This window comes from Heterodontus francisci, chromosome 1 (assembly GCF_036365525.1).
Source record: "Heterodontus francisci isolate sHetFra1 chromosome 1, sHetFra1.hap1, whole genome shotgun sequence".
In the NCBI taxonomy this organism is placed as follows: domain Eukaryota; kingdom Metazoa; phylum Chordata; class Chondrichthyes; order Heterodontiformes; family Heterodontidae; genus Heterodontus; species Heterodontus francisci.
The window spans coordinates 81,043,274-81,059,956 of record NC_090371.1 but is presented as its reverse complement, the minus strand read 5'-3'; positions in this window follow the sequence as shown (position 1 = coordinate 81,059,956).

The window sequence follows — 16,683 nt, the reverse complement described above, 5'->3', positions numbered from 1 at the left end:
CCTCAATGAAGGCCGTCCAAGTCAAGAAACAAGAGTTCAGAGAAAGACGACCAATCTTCTGCATCTGACAACAACACGGTCAGGGAGAGTTGTGAAGCCTCCTGACAGATTGAATCTGTGATGTCAGAGACACATAAAAGTAAAAATGAATGTAAAAATATATATGGACAAAGATTTGGATGGAGATGTAGTATAAGGTTTTGAAAGGATTAATGTTTGGGACAGTGTGAGTAACACCTCCCACTATGATGATGTAAGAGATCACATGTGAGAGAGACTTGAAGAAGAAGTAGCATGGCACCAGAGAATGTAAAGCTGTATATAGTTAAAAAATAATAAACTAGTTAATGTTAAACTTACTGAAGATTCAGCAATCACTCCTAGCTAGACTAATGACACCAACCCCCTCCACATCCAACATACTGTGGATGCAAGATGCACCACAGCAATCTGCGAAGGCTTCTTTGGCAACCCCTCCCAAACCTGCAACCTCTACCACCTAGAAGGACAAAGAGAGCAGCAACACTGAAACATCATCACCTCAAAGTTCCCCTCCAATTCATGTACCATCCTTATTGGCACATATCTCTGATCCTTCATCGCTGCTGAATCAGAATAATGAAACTCTATATTGTGAGATTATTGTGAGAGCATTTTGAGATTACCTTCACCACAGAGACTGCAGCACTTCATGATGCCCCACCTACACCATGCCAAAGGCAACTACAAATGGGCAATATACAGGCCGTATCAGTGATGCTCACATCCTGATAATGAATTTAAAAAATGATGTCTTCCATATAATGTTGCAGAAAGTTAATCCCTGCTGCAATGTCTTAGTTGTCATTATATTGTATTACATTGTATTTACGGCACAGAAACAGGCCATTAGACGCAAAGGTTCTTGCCAGTGTTTATGCTCCACATCATCCACCCACCTTTCTTCATCCAATTCCATTAACATGTCCTTCTACTCCTTTCTCTCTCAAATGTTTACCTAGCTTCCCCTTAAATGCATTTTTGCTGTTCATCTCAAGTACTCCTTGTGGTAGTGAATCCCACATTCTAAGCACTCTCTGGATAATGCTGTTTCTCCAGAATCCCCTATTGGATTTATTGGTACCTATATTATAATTCAAAACTATAAACATTGAAGATCAAAACTGACTAAATTTGACCACTCATATTTCATACAAAAATTTGAAAATAAATAGGAATATATAAGTAATGACTGTTGAAAATCTGTATTCAGACAACTGCACTGAAGAGCTGTATTAGCTTATAGGGAAGTATTAATCACGCTGAATTAAGTTGATTTTGTAACTGCCTTCCTCTAAGGGATAAGCAGCTTTAAAATATTCATGACAACACAATTTTTATTTCACATATAAGATTTACATCTCTTTCTGAGGCTTTCTAAAAAAATATTTTTTAAAAAGTAGGCCACTCAACAGTGGACAAAAATAGTTCAAAGAACTTTTGAGATATACACACAAATCTCTTGTTTGAAACTGGTGGATTAATTGGAGATAAAATGGATATTAATTTCAATTTTGGTTGAGCAATATACTTGAAATGTTTTTAGAATGATTTGGTGGATTAATCTTTGGAAATCATAGAATCATAGAACATAGAAGGAGGCCATTTGTCCCATTGTGTCTGTGCACCTTTTCAAAAGTGGTTGAAGATGCGATGGGTTCCACTCCCCTGCACTTTCCCCAAAGTACTGCAAATTTTTCTTTTAAAAGTATATATCAAATTCCATTTTGAAAGTTACAATTGAACATACGAACATGTGAATTAGGAGAAATGTGGAAAGGATGTTTCCCCTTGTGGAAGAATCTAGAATTAGGGGTCACTATTTAAAAATAAGGGGTCGCCTGTTTAAGACAGAGATGAGGAGAAATTTTTTTCTCTCAGAGAGTCGTGAGTCTTTGGAATTCTCTTCCTCAAATTAATGATTTAAACGTGAATATAGGAGGCATGATCAATAAGTTCGCAGATGACATGAAAATTGGTGGTGTCATAAATAGTGAGGAGGAAAGCCTTAGATTACAGGATGATATAGATGGACTGGTAAAATGGGCAGAGCAGTGGGAAATGGAATTTAATCCTGAGAAATGTGAGGTGATGCATTTTGGGAGGACTAACAAGGCAAGGGAATATACAATAGATGGTAGGACCCTAGGAAGTACAGAGGGTCAGAGGGAAGGTGGTTAGAAAGGCATACAGGATACTTGCCTTTATTAGCCGAGGCATAGAATATAAGAGCAGGGAGGTTACGATGGAGCTGTATAAAACGCTACTTAGGCCACAGCTGCAGTATTGTGTACAGTTCTGATCGCCACACCGGAGAGGGTGCAGAGGAGATTCACCAGGATGTTGCCCAGGCTGGACCATTTCAGCTATGAGGAGAGACTGCATAGGCTAGGGCTGTTTCCCTTAGAGCAGAGAAGGCTGAATGGAGACCTGATAGAGGTATACAAAATTATAAGAAGCATAGATAGGATAGAGAAGAAGAAACTTTTTCCCTTAGTGGAGGTGTCAATAATCAGGGGGCATAGATTTAAGGTAAGGGGCAGGAGGTTTAGAAGGGATTTGAGGAAAAAGAATTTTCACCCAGAGGGTGGTTGGAATCTGGAACACACTGCCTGAAGGGTTGGTGGAGGCAGGAACCCTCACAACATTTAAGGCGTATTTAGATGAGCACTTGCAAGCCATAGCATACAAGGCTATGGGCCAAGTGCTGGAAAATGGGATTAGAATAGATAGGCTTGATGGCCGGCACAGACACGATGGGCCGAAGGGCCTGTTTCTGTGCTGTATAACTCTGTGACTCTATGACTCTAAAAGGCGGTGGAAACAGAGTCTTTGAATATTATTAAGGCACAGGTAGATAAATTCTTGATAAGCAAGGGGATGGAAGGTAAGTGGCGGGAGTTGGAAATGTGGAGTAATCAGTTCAGCCATGATCTTATTGAATGGTGGAGCAGGCTCGAAGGGCCGAGTGGCCTACTCCTCCTCCTAATTCATATGTTCGAATCTGCTGCCATCACCCCTTCAAGGAATGCATTCCTGATCAGAACAACTCGCTGCATAAAATATTCTCCACATCTCCCCCCTGGATGTCCTCTGGTTACTGACCATTCTGCCAGTGAAAACAGTTTCTCCCTACTCTATCAAAACACTTCACAATTTTGAACATCTCTATTAAATCTCATTAACTTTCTTTGCTCTATGGAGAAAAAGCCCAGTTTTTAAAAAATCTCTCCACAGGTATAAAACTTACTTTATATATTTTTCCAGTAAATGCAAGATTATTTTGTGGAAAGTGAATAATTTGCCCTGTACCAATATGGTAGCTCAAGTGTGTATATTAAAGAGTGCATATTAAGAAATATTTATATATATATTTGGCAGCAGTTGAAATTGTTTTTTTCTTTTATTAATTTTAACTTTAGATTAAGAAGCATTCATCTTCAGCTTCTACATCAAAATACAACTTGCAGTTTTATATTAAAGCTGTCAATTTTCGCTCACAATTTTTTGACTGACAAGGGAATAAAGGGAACTCATATAATCCAGTTACTTAATAAATTTAAGACACTATTTCTGTCTGCATAGTAGGTAACCTTGATGGGACGTCAAAGTCTGACTGAAATTGTTCCAGCTGAAATATGCTGAAGGCAGAAAATGTGAAGATCAAGTTTAATAAGACAGATGACCTTTGTACGTTAACGTGCAGTTTGTGACTGTATGGGGAAATGATTAACATAAAATGTTTGTAGCTTCAGAATGAGCTTTGACATACAAGGTAAAATGTCAACATTTCCCTGGGAACTGTAATTCAGCTTTTGTAAATTAATACGGATGTCAACAATTGAATCTGACATTTTAAGTTTTTTATTGGCTATCTGTAGAATGTGGCAGTAGACTTTTTAAAGACAGGGCAATTTTGTGGCCTTGAGCATGACAAGCTAATTTGATTGCATTCTAAAGCAGACTACCATGATCGTCATGTATAAGTTAAATATCTGCTTCAAAAGCTTAATCTACAAAAAAAAACTCAAATATGCGAAAAGGTCATTCAGTTAAAAAAAAAGTTTATTTCTCTAGTACACTAAATTTCCCATCAAAGCATCTAATTATATTTTGCTGAACCCTGATTTTTATACTAAAATAAAAGCAAAATACTGCAGATGCTGGAAATCTGAAATAAAATGAGTAAGTGCTGTACTTACTCGGCAGGTCTGGCAGCATCTGTGGAGAGAGAAACAGAGTTAAAGTTTCAGGTCTGTGACCAAAAGGTCTGATGAAAGGTCACAGACTTGAAACTTTAACTCTGTTTCTCTTTCCACAGATGCTGCCAGACCTGCCAAGTAATTCCAGCATTTACTGTTTTTATTCCTGATTTTTAACCTCTATTACTTTTCTAGGTACATTACTCCAAAAAATTGGCACATAGGTAAAAATAGAATACCTATTTGGTACGTTGTATTCATCTTTGACTGACGAGCATTCTCCAAACATTGAAGAAGTATAACCTAGCCTTTTAGGATATGGAGAAATCACATGCTAAGTATGAGAAAGAAAGAATTTGCATTTTATTTAGTCTCTCATGATCTCAGGACCCAATGAAGTATTTTGAAGTGTAATCACTGTTGTAATGCAGAGCGACATCATGAAAACATTGTCATGACACTACAGATATAATGTCCAGGTCAATTGCACCAGCTCATTATGACCTGAAGCTAAGTTCAAAAATGAAACAATAGCTGCGCCTGAAAAAAACCTGTAGGGCCTGCGGGAAGTGAATGAGTAGGAATATGGTAAAGAGGTTGCACATCGTTCAAAGAATAAAAATGTATCTGTCAAATAGATCATTTAATGTCTTTCTTAATTCTTCTCCTTCAATGTGCAGGAGCACAAAATTAGGGGAACGGGGTCCCTGTGTAGGAGACATAACACTACCTATTAGCTCAAAACTGTCAAAGACATTGTCATATGCTGCAGCTAAATCTAGACATTAGTGCTTCGTAAATGTATGAGGATCTTTCCACATGGCAGCCTTTCATTCACTGAATTACTCTTGAAGTGTACGCCTTGTTGCTATGTAAGCAAAAACTGCAGCCAAATTGCATTCATCAAGATCCCATAAACGGCAAATTTCTGATTTTGGATAAGACAGAATGTTGGCCAGGACGCCATAAAGACCCTGCTGTTCTTTGAATTGTGCCATGGGATCTTTTGCTTAAATTGAAATAGGCAGATGGAGCCTGGAGTTTAATGTCTCAGCAAAAGCCAATGGGGTAAAAATTCATCTGGGTGCATTTTTGGGCCAAGAATCAGTGCTGTGCAGGCATCTGCCCCGCTCCATTATGCCTGTTGTACATCCAAAAACTGAGCACAAGTTCCAATTTCTGCAACCATAAAAATGGGAGATCGAGGTATTTTGGGAAGGGGGGGACCAGCCAGATGGAATGCATAGTGTTTTCCAGTGCTGTACTTTCATATGTAACATTTTCCGAGAACCAACATCGGGATGTCAGATGTTTCAGCCGTGTCAATTGGTCTGCGCGCAGGAAATCCTTCGACTGGGTTGTCTGAAATTACGCTTCTAACATTGTTAGTTCCCCCGGTAGGGACTGCAGCTGGGCCTCCTCAAAAATATGAATCTCATTGATTTTCTGTCACACAAGAGTGCTAGCAGAACTCAGGCATTGATCTTTCATGAACCAAATGTTTACCCACAGAAATACGGTGTGCTGTAACCACTGACAGGCACTTTTTGCACCTGAAGAGAGACCAAAGGGAAGTTCTCTGTACTGTGATCTGTCCCTTGACAGTTCTTGCATTTGTATTGGGATTCTATATGGTTTATTGGAATAATTCCCCTTTTAATTCTATAGCTGTTATGCTGGGCATACTACCTGGATAATCTGTGGCAGTGCAACCATCTTGAATTGTTATTGCTTTAGCAATCTGATAAGGAGCCTGAATTTTAGTGAACCATTCTTCACTAACAAAGATATTACTAATGATAGAGTCTGCTGGTCAGAAGTTGGATAGTCTGTCCTTCCTCAGTCAGGATATGAAGATCCATAAAATAAAAGGTGTAGCTCTTCCTTAAAGCCTCCAGGACCCATTATTGGTTGCAGTCTTTCCTGCTAAGGCAAGGAGTTTCTGCAGGCAGACCCCTACCCATGTCCAATTGAATGGGGAGTGTCTAGTGAGTCAGTGAAGTGAGGTGATAAGTGAGGGAGTCCCCAGGATGCTCCCAGTTGTAATCCCTCACCACAGCCATTGCTCGAAAGCAGGGAGCCCCTCTGAGGTATGAAGCCAGAAACCCCAGGCAGACAAACCAAATGGTACAGTCAAGCTGGTCTTTGCTATGATTTGTAAAGGAAGGAGAAAAAGGGTTCATGATTTCAGGAAAATATTTGTCAGGACTGAAACGTTGGTGTGGGAGGAGATGCGTGGTCAGGTATTGCATCTACTGCACTCATATGGGAAGTTGGCCATGGTAAGAAGAGTAGGTTTGATGAGAGAGTGGACCAGGGTGTCACGGAAGGACTGGTCCCTTTGGAACGCTGAAAGGAGAAGATTTTGTCTGATAGTGGATGCTGGTAACATCATAAAAGATACCCTAGTCATGTATAAATATATACTATAGAATTAGGATGTGGTTTCATCTCATATAATTGAGCTTTGTGCTTTTATTTTACTTATAATGGCTTGTGGATTTGCACTTCTGTTGAAACTAATGAAATGGCTAAAGTTGTTCAATTCCAGGTTGTTTTAGGGTTTAATGTCAGTATACTATTTAATGGACTGTGCTTTAGATTTTGCTGAAAATGCAGCATATGCGATTGGTGCCTGATGTCTTATTTCTTTCAATATAATGGGCCCAAAATCGTGATAGGACGCAGGATAATGGGCCAAGATAATAATCAAGTTGGCATCTGGTAGTTATGCAGAACCATTAACTTCTGGGGGTTTTGTTAAAACTCTGACATGGGGAGAGGGAAGTATTTTTTATTCCTTCATGGAATGTAGACATTGCTGGCAAGGACAGTACTTATTGCCCGTCCCTAAATGGCCTTGAGAAGATGCTGGTGACGCACCTTCTTGAACCGTGGCAGTCCTTGGGGTGTAGGTACACCCGCAGTGCTGTTAGGGAGGGAGTTCCAGGATTTTGACCCAGCGACAGTGAAGGAATGGTGATATAGTCAGGATGGTGTGTAACTTGGGGATCTTGCAGGTGCTAGTGTTCCCATGCATCTAATGCCCTTGTTCTTCTAGGTGGTAGAGGTCGTGGGTTTGGGAGGTGTTGGCAAAGCAGCTTTGGCGAGTTGCTGCAGTGTTTCCTGTAGATGGTACACACTGCTGCCACTGTGCACTGGTGATGGAGGGAGTGAATGTTGAAGGTGGTGGATAGGTGTCAATCAAGCGGGCTGCTTTGTCCTGGATGGTGCCGAGCCTCTTGAGTGTTGTTGGAGCTGCAACCATCCAGGCAAGTGGACAGTATTCCATCACACTCCTGACTTGTGCCTTGTAGATGGTGAACAGGCTTTGGGGAGTCAGGAGGTGAGTTACTTGCCGCAGAATTCCCAGCCTCTGACCTGCTCTTATAGCCACGGTATTTATGTGGCTGGTCCAGATAAGTTTCTGTTCAATGGTAATGCCCAGGATGTTGACAGTGGGGGATTCAGCGATGATAATCATGTTGAATGTCAAGGGGAAATTCTCTCTTGTTGGAAATGGTCATTGCCTGGCACTTGTTTGGCACAAATCGTACTTGCTACTGATCAGCTCAAGCTCTACCACTTAGAAGAAGGGCATCAGATGTGTGTGAACACTACCACCAACAGGACCCCCAGGGAAAGTGGTGGTGTAGTGGTAATGTCACTAGAATAGCAACCCTAAATCTTCAGGTTAATGTCCAGGAGATCTGAGTTCAAATCCCACCACCGCAGATGGTGGAATTTGCATTCAATTAATAAATCTAGAATTAAAAGGCTAGCTTATTGGTGATCATAAAACCATTTTTAGATATAGTTCTTAGGGCTAATGGGATCAAAGGATACGGGGGAAAAGTGGGAACAGGGTACTGAGTTTGGATGATCAGCTATGATCATATTAAATGGCGGAGAAGGGTCGAATGGCCTACTCCTATGTTTCGAAATCACACACCTTCCTGACTTGGAACTATATCGCCATTCCTTCACTGTTGCTGGGTCAAAATCCTGGAACTCCCTGTCCAGGTCTTGCTACATGCAACAATGGACTGGTTCATTATCTGAGGAATCATCAGCCAACATCCCCACTTCTAACCTTCTGATGGAGGGAAAGTCATTGATGAAACAACTAAAGACAACTACAGCCATCTTCCTTTGTGCTAGGTCTGACTCCAACCAGCGGAAAGTTTTCCCCTTAGTTCCCATTGACTCCAATTCTACTAGGGCTCCTTGATGCCATACTCGGTCAAATGCTGCCTTGATGTTGAGGGCAGTCACTCTCACTTCACCTCTGGAATTCGATTCTTTTGTCCATGTTTGGACCAACACTGTAATGAGGTCTGGAGCTGAGTGAAACCCAAACAGAGCATCGGTGAGCAGTTTATTGTTGAGTGAGTGCCACTTAATAGCACTGTCGATGACACCTTTCATCACTATGCTGATGATTGAGAGTAGGCTGATCCGCCAGTAGTTGGTCAGATTGGATTTGTCCTGTTTTTTGTGAACAGGATCTACCAGGGCAATTTTCCACATTGCCGGGTCGATGCCAGTGTTGTAGCTGTACTGGAACAGCTTGGCTAAGGGCGCGGCTAGTCCTGTTGCTCAAGTTTTCAGCACTACAGCTGGGATATTATCTGGGCCTGTAGCCTTAGCTCTATCCAGTACTTTCAGCCACTTCTTGATATCACGTGGAGTGAATTGGATTGGCTGAAGACTGGCATCTGTGATGCTGGAGGAGCTGTGGAGGAGGCTGAGATGATCATCCACTTGGCACTTCTGGCTGAAAATGGTTCGAAATACTTCAGCCTTGTCTTTTGCACTGATGTGCTGGGCGCTGCCATCATTCAGGATGGGGATGTTCATGAAGCCTTCTCCTCCTGTTAGCTGTTTAATTGTCCACCATTAATGATTAGATGTGGAGGACTGCAAAGCTTTGATCTGATCCGTTGGATGTGGGATCACTTGGCTTAGACTATAACATGGTGCTTCCGCTGTTTAGCAATCCTGTGTTGTAGCTTCACCAGGTTGGTACCTCATTTTTAGGTATACCAGTGCTACTCCTGGGCATACTGTCCTACACTTCTCATTGAACCAGGGTTGGTCTCCTGGCTTGATGGTAATGGTAGAGTGAGGGATATGCCGAGCAATGAGGTTATAGGTTGTGGTTAAATACAATTCTCCTGCTGCTGATGGCCCACAGCACCTCTTGGATACCCAGTTTTGAGCTGATAGATCTGATCTGAATCTATCCCATTTAGCATAGTGGTAGTAGCCACACAACATGATGGAGACTGTTCTCAGTGTGAAGACGGAACTGTGGGAACGAGAGAGACTCACGGTTGGTATGTTGCCTCCCAGGTGCCAGGGTTCGTGATGTCTCGGATCGTGTTTTTTTGGGATCCTTAAGGGGGAGGGGGAGCAGCCCCAAGTCGTGGTCCACATAGGCACCAATGACATAGGTAGGAAGAGAGATGGGGATTTAAGACAGAAATTCAGGGAGCTAGGGTGGAAGCTTAGAGAGAGAACAAACAGAGTTGTTATCTCTGGGTTGTTGCCCGTGCCACGTGATAGCGAAGCAAGGAATAGGGAGAGAGAGGAGTTGAACACGTGGCTGCAGGGATGGTGCAGGAGGGAGGGTTTTGGTTTCCTGGATAATTGGGGCTCTTTCTGGGGTAGGTGGGACCTCTACAAACAGGATGGTCTTCACCTGAACCAGAGGGGTACCAATATCCTCGGGGGGAGATTTGCTAGTGCTCTTCGGGGGGGTTTAAACTAATTCAGCAGGGGAATGGGAACCTAAAATGTAGTGCCAGTGTACAGGATGTTGAGAGTAGTGAGGTCAGGGATAAGGTTACAAGGACGCAAGAGGGCACTGGCAAGCAAGAACCTGGTTTAAAGTGTGTCTACTTCAACGCCAGGAGCATCCGGAATAAGGTGGGTGAGCTTGCAGCATGGGTTGGTACCTGGGATCTCGATGTAGTGGTCATTTCGGAGACATGGGTAGAGCAGGGGCAGGAATGGATGTTGCAGGTTCCGGGATTTAGATGTTTCAGTAAGAACAGAGAAGATGGTAAAAGAGGGGGGGGGGGTGTGGCATTGTTAATCAAGGAGAGTATTACAGCGACAGAAAGGACGTTTGAGGACTCGTCTACTGAGGTAGTATGGGCCGAGGTTAGAAACAGGAGAGGTGAGGTCACCCTGTTGGGAGTCTTTTATAGACCTCCAAATAGTTCCAGAGATGTAGAGGAAAGGATAGCGAAGATGATTCTCAACAGGGGCGAGAGTAACACGGTAGTTGTTATGGGGGACTTTAACTTTCCAAATATCGACTGGAAATACTATAGTTCGAGTACTTTAGATGGGTCAGTTTTTGTCCAGTGTGTGCAGGAGGGTTTTCTGACACAGTATGTAGACAGGCCAACCAGGGGCGATGCCACATTGGATTTGGTACTGGGTAATGAACCCGGCCAGGTGTTAGATTTAGATATAGGTGAGCACTTTGGTGATAGTGATCACAATTCGGTTAGGTTTACCTTAGCGATGGGCAGGGACAGGTATATACTGCAAGGCAAAAATTATAGCTGGGGGACAGAAAATTATGATGCGATTAGGCAAGATTTAGGATGCGTAGGATGGGGAAGGAAACTGCAGGGGATGGGAACAATCGAAATGTGGAGCTTATTCAAGGAGCAGCTACTGCGTGTCCTTGATAAGTATGTACCTGTGAGGCAGGGAGGAAGTTGTCGAGCGAGGGAGCCATGGTTTACTAAAGAAGTTGAAGCGCTTGTCAAGAGGAAGAAGAAGGCTTATGTTAGGATGAGACGTGAAGGCTCAGTTAGGGCGCTTGAGAGTTACAAGCTAGCCAGGAAGGATCTAAAGGGAGAGCTAAGAAGAGCAAGGAGAGGACACGAGAAGTCATTGGCGGATAGGATAAGGGAAAACCCTAAGGCTTTCTATAGGTATATCAGGAATAAAAGAATGACTAGAGTTAAATTAGGGCCAATCAAGGATAGTAGTGGGAAGTTGTGTGGAATCAGAGGAGATAGGGGAAGTGTTAAATGAATATTTTGCGTCAGTGTTTACAGTAGAGAAAGAAAATGTTGTCGAGGAGAATACTGAGATTCAGGCTACTAGGCGAGATGGGATTGAGGTTCACAAGGAGGAGGTGTTAGCAATTTTGGAAAGTGTGAAAATAGATAAGTCCCCTGGGCCAGATGGGATTTATCCTAGGATTCTCTGGGAAGCTAGGGAGGAGATTGCAGAGCCTTTGTCCTTGATCTTTATGTCGTCATTGTCGACAGGAATAGTGCCGGAAGACTGGAGGATAGGAAATGTTGTCCCCTTGTTCAAGAAGGGGAGTAGAGACAGCCCTGGTAATTATAGACCTGTGAGCCTTACTTCGGTTGTGGGTAAAATGTTGGAAAATGTTATAAGAGACAGGATTTATAATCATCTTGAAAAGAATAAGTTCATTAGCGATAGTCAGCACAGTTTTGTGAAGGGTAGGTTGTGCCTCACAAACCTTATTGAGTTTTTCGAGAAGGTGACCAAACAGGTGGATGAGGGGAAAGCAGTGGATGTGGTGTATATGGATTTCAGTAAGGCATTTGATAAGGTTCCCCACTGTAGGCTATTGCAGAAAATACGGAAGTATGGGGTTGAAGGTGATTTAGAGCTTTGGATCAGAAATTGGATAGCTGAAAGAAGGTGGTGGTTGATGGCAAATGTTCATCCTGGAGTTTAGTTACTAGTGGTGTACCGCAAGGATCTGTTTTGGGGCCACTGCTGTTTGTCATTTTTATAAATGACCTGGAAGAGGGTGTAGAATGGTGGGTTAGTAAATTTGCGGATGACACGAAGGTCGGTGGAGTTGTGGATAGTGCCAAAGGATGTTGTAGGGTACAGAGGGACATAGATAGGCTGCAGAGCTGGGCTGAGAGATGGCAAATGGAGTTTAATGCGGAAAAGTGTGAGGTGATTCACTTTGGAAGGAGTAACAGGAATGCAGAGTACTGGGCTAATGGGAAGATTCTTGGTAGTGTAGATGAGCAGAGAGATCTTGGTGTCCAGGTGCATAAATCCCTGAAGGTTGCTACCCAGGTTAATAGGGCTGTTAAGAAGGCATATGGTGTGTTAGCTTTTATTAGTAGGGGGATCGAGTTTCGGAGCCACGAGGTCATGCTGCAGCTGTACAAAACTCTGGTGAGACCGCACCTGGAGTATTGCATGCGGTTCTGGTCACCGCATTATAGGAAGGATGTGGAAGCTATGGAAAGGGTGCCGAGGAGATTTACTAGGATGTTGCCTGGTATGGAGGGAAGGTCTTACGAGGAAAGGCTGAGGGACTTGAGGTTGTTTTCGTTGGAGAGAAGGAGGAGGAGAGGTGACTTAATAGAGACATATAAGATAATCAGAGGGTTAGATAGGGTGGATAGTGAGAGTCTTTTTCCTCGGAAGGTGATGGCAAACACGAGGGGACATAACTTTAAGTTGAGGGGTGATAGATATAGGACAGATGTCAGAGGTAGTTTCTTTACTCAGAGAGTAGTAGGGGCGTGGAACGCCCTGCCTGCAGCAGTAGTAGACTCGCCAACTTTAAGGGCATTTAAGTGGTCATTGGATAGACATATGGATGAAAATGGAATAGTGTAGGTCAGATGGTTTCACAGGTCGGCGCAACATCGAGGGCCGAAGGGCCTGTACTGCGCTGTAATGTTCTAATTCTAATTCTAATTCTAACTTTGTTTCCACAAGGAATGTGTGGTGGTCACTCCTACCAATATTGTCATGGACAGATGCTTCTGAAGCAGGTAGTTTGGTGAGGACAAGGTCAAGTAGGCTTTTTCCTCATGTTGGTACTCTCACTACCTGCTGCAAGCCCAGTCTGGCAGTGATGTCCTTCAGGACTTGGTCAGCTCGGTCAGTGGAGGTGCTACTGAGCCATTTTACATGATGGACATTGAAATCCCCCACCCAGAGTAAATTATGTGCTCTTACTACCCTTAGTGCCTCTTCCAAGTGGTTTTCAACATATTGTCCAAATTTTAGAGCAGAAGTTAAATAGGGCAAAACCAGATTCTGCCTCAAGTCCCATCCCTTGCTTCTTCCTTTCCCCACCCCCCATCCTTTGCAAGTGATGCACCACCAGGAATTTCCAGTGTGATATCTTCAATCTAGTTCATGGTTGTTGGCTTAAACTTTTACGATCAGTAGGTGAGGATGTAACTATGAGGAATCCCATCAAAAGTACATGGTATGGTCCTGGAAAGATCTGAAGGAGGAGCTGAGAGACTGCTAATAGTTACTATATTATGGCTTTTAAGAATATAGGAAGAAGGGTAGCGAATTCAGCTCCTTAAGCCTGTTGCATTATTCAGTGACATCATAACTGATCTATATCCAACTTCATACATCCACCTTGACTCTTTGGCCGGAATTTTACGGCCCCCTCCAAAGAGCAGGCTGGGGGCGGGGGGGGTGGGTGGTGGTAGGGGCGTTCCATAAAATTGAGTGGGAGGCGGGGGCTGCCCTTCCCGACGCCTTGCCGTCCCCGCTGCAATTTAACTTGGAGCGGCGGCAACGAGAAACGGCCCGCCCACCCCAGGCCAATCAAGGCCCTAAAGTGGCCAAGTAACTGCCACTTAAGGGCCTCCTCCGCCACCTCCCGTATTTTATGCACGGCAGATGGATGGCAAAGGCTCCCAGAACGCCGCCAGGTAAAACCTGGCAGCCTTCTTGCGGGCTGGGGGTAGGGGGGCCCACTGATTGGGCACCCTGTGCCGCACGGGGGCCCCTCTGCGGCCCAAAGGCCCCCACCGCACAACACTCCCCCCTCTCCTAACTCTCCTTTGCCTCACCGGGGCCTGGCCGATTGTCCAAAGTGAGGCCCCAAAGACTTACCTTCTTTCTGGGGCTGTCGTCCCTCTTGCTGCCATTTGCTGGTGCAGTTCCAGCAGTGGCCACCGCTCCCAGTGATGCTGCTGGGACTAGGAGCTACTGGCCAGCTGATTGGCCGTCAGCTCTATTAGGCAGGACTTCCTGCCTCAGAAGGGCGGAAGTCCCACCCAAGGCCAATTAAGGGCCTGCGGAGTGAAAAATCCCAGCGTAGCTCCCCAGGCCTGCCGGAGGCAGGATGCCGCCAACTTTTCAGCCAGTGGGCAGGGCCTCCTGCCCTACGTAAAATCCCGGCCTTTACTTGCAAAAATGTATCATTCTCAGATTTAAAGTTATTGAGTTTCCACAGTACCAACATTAGTGGGAAGAAATGTTTCCTAACTCTTCTCCAGAATGCCCTGCCTCTTATTTTAAGTTTATGCCTCCTTGTCCTAAACTCCCCTACTAGCAGAATTTTTTCCCTATCTATCCCAAGAATTCCTTTCAGTATCCTAAAAACTTCAATCAAATCACCTCGTATCCATCTACATTTTGGGAATACAACCCTATTTTATTAAACGCTCCTCAAAATCTAATCCATGGGGACCTGGAAACATTCTGGTGAATCTGTGCTTTACTCCTTCCAGTGCCAATATATCCTTTCTAAGGGTCTGTGCCAAGAACTGCAGTACTCCAGATGTAGTCTAACCAGCATTTTGTGTACCTGCAGCAAATTTTCCTCCCCTTTATATTCTAGCCCTCTAACTTAAAGGCTAGCATTCCATTAGCCTTTTTGATTTTTTTTTTACCCAACTACTACATTTTAATGATAGCCCCCTAAATCTCTTTGCACCTCCACTGTCCCTCGATTTGAGGACGACATATACTCAAGGTCGCTAGTTTCTGCCATGGGTCTTCAGGTGACTGAACAGGCCGATTCTCAATCTTTGGGCACATGGGGCAGGACGTCCCATGAGGTAGTGGGATTTGGAATGCAGGATTTACTTCTTTTTCTGCCTCATCATTAAGGCATTTGGACTCAAAGTACAATGCAGCTTGATGGACAAGTTGTCACCATTTTGAAGGATTGGTAGCAAACTCATCCCAGTCATCAATTTCAATGCTGCAGTGCTTCAGAGAGAACTTCACAGAGTCTTTGATGTGTTTTTTTTGTCCTCCCCTGGAACGCTAGCCATTCGAGAGTTGAGAAAACAGGACCTGTCAGGAGGGGCGGTTTTCGGCCATCCGCAGCGTCCAATCCGTCGAGGTTGGTTTTGCATGAATGCTTGTGGAGCTGGCTTCGAGGACACTAGTGTTTGTTTGATGCTCTTCCCATTGAATCCGAAGGATGCGGTGGAGGCATAGTCCAGGTCTCATGCAGTATAGGAGTGTGGTGATAACTGTTCTGAACACTAGGACGTTTGATGACTTGTGGAGGTCTTTGTTGTCAAACACTCACTGCCGTAGTTTGTCCAAGGCTGAGCTGGTGCAGCCGATCTGGTGTTGGATCACATTGTCAATGGTGGCCTTTTGAGAGAGGTGGCAGCCAAGATATGGGAAGTGCTCAACATATTACTGAATCTCTCCTTCAACATATGTGGGTGGTGGAATATTTGGCTGACCAGGTGTGGGTTGATATGAGTTTTGTTTTGGCAAAATTCAAGGACAGGCCGAGTCTCTTGTATGCAGAATTGAAGAGATCGAGAGCAGCTTGTAAATATGGTGCAGAGTGGGCAATAACACTGCAGTCATCTGCAAACTGTAGATCATGTATGTCTATGGTGGTCAGTTTAGTTTTGGCATGGAGGCGAATGAGGTTAAAGAGTTTTGCATCCAGGCAGTATTTAATACTCATACCAGAGGGCAGTGGATCTTTCACAAGGTGAATAGCCACTGTCAGGTAGATTGTAAATAGTATGGGGGCTATCAGAAGACTTGCTTGACCCCAGTCCAGATGTTGAAGGCAACTGTTCAGATCTCCGTCAGGACAGTTGCAGTCATATCATCATGAAGCAATTGCAGGACTGTGATAAAGTTTCTTGGAGATCCAAATCTTTGGAGCACCATCCACAGAGTCTAGCGATTTACTGAGAACTTTGTGTATAGGAAGCGGGTGGGGGGGGGGGAAGGGGGCAACTCTGCATTTTGTGTATAGGAAGGGGAGGGGAAAGGGGGCAACTCTGCACTTTGTGTATGGGAAGGGGAGGGGAAAGGAGGCAACTCTGCACTTTGTGTATGGGAAGGGGGAAATGAGGCAACTCTGCACTGTGTGTATAGGTAGGGGGCAACTCTGCATTTTGTGTATAGGAAGGGGAGGGGAAAGGGGGCAACTCTGCACTGTGTGTATAGGAAGGAGGAAATGAGGCAACTCTGCACTGTGTGTATAGGTAGGGGGCAACTCTGCATTTTGTGTATAGGAAGGGGAGGGGAAAGGGGGCAACTCTGCACTGTGTGTATAGGAAGGGGGGAATGAGGCAACTCTGCACTGTGTGTATAGGAAGGGGGCAACTCTGCACTTTGTGTATAGGAAGGGGAGGGGAACGGGGGCAACTCTGCACTGTGTGTATAGGAA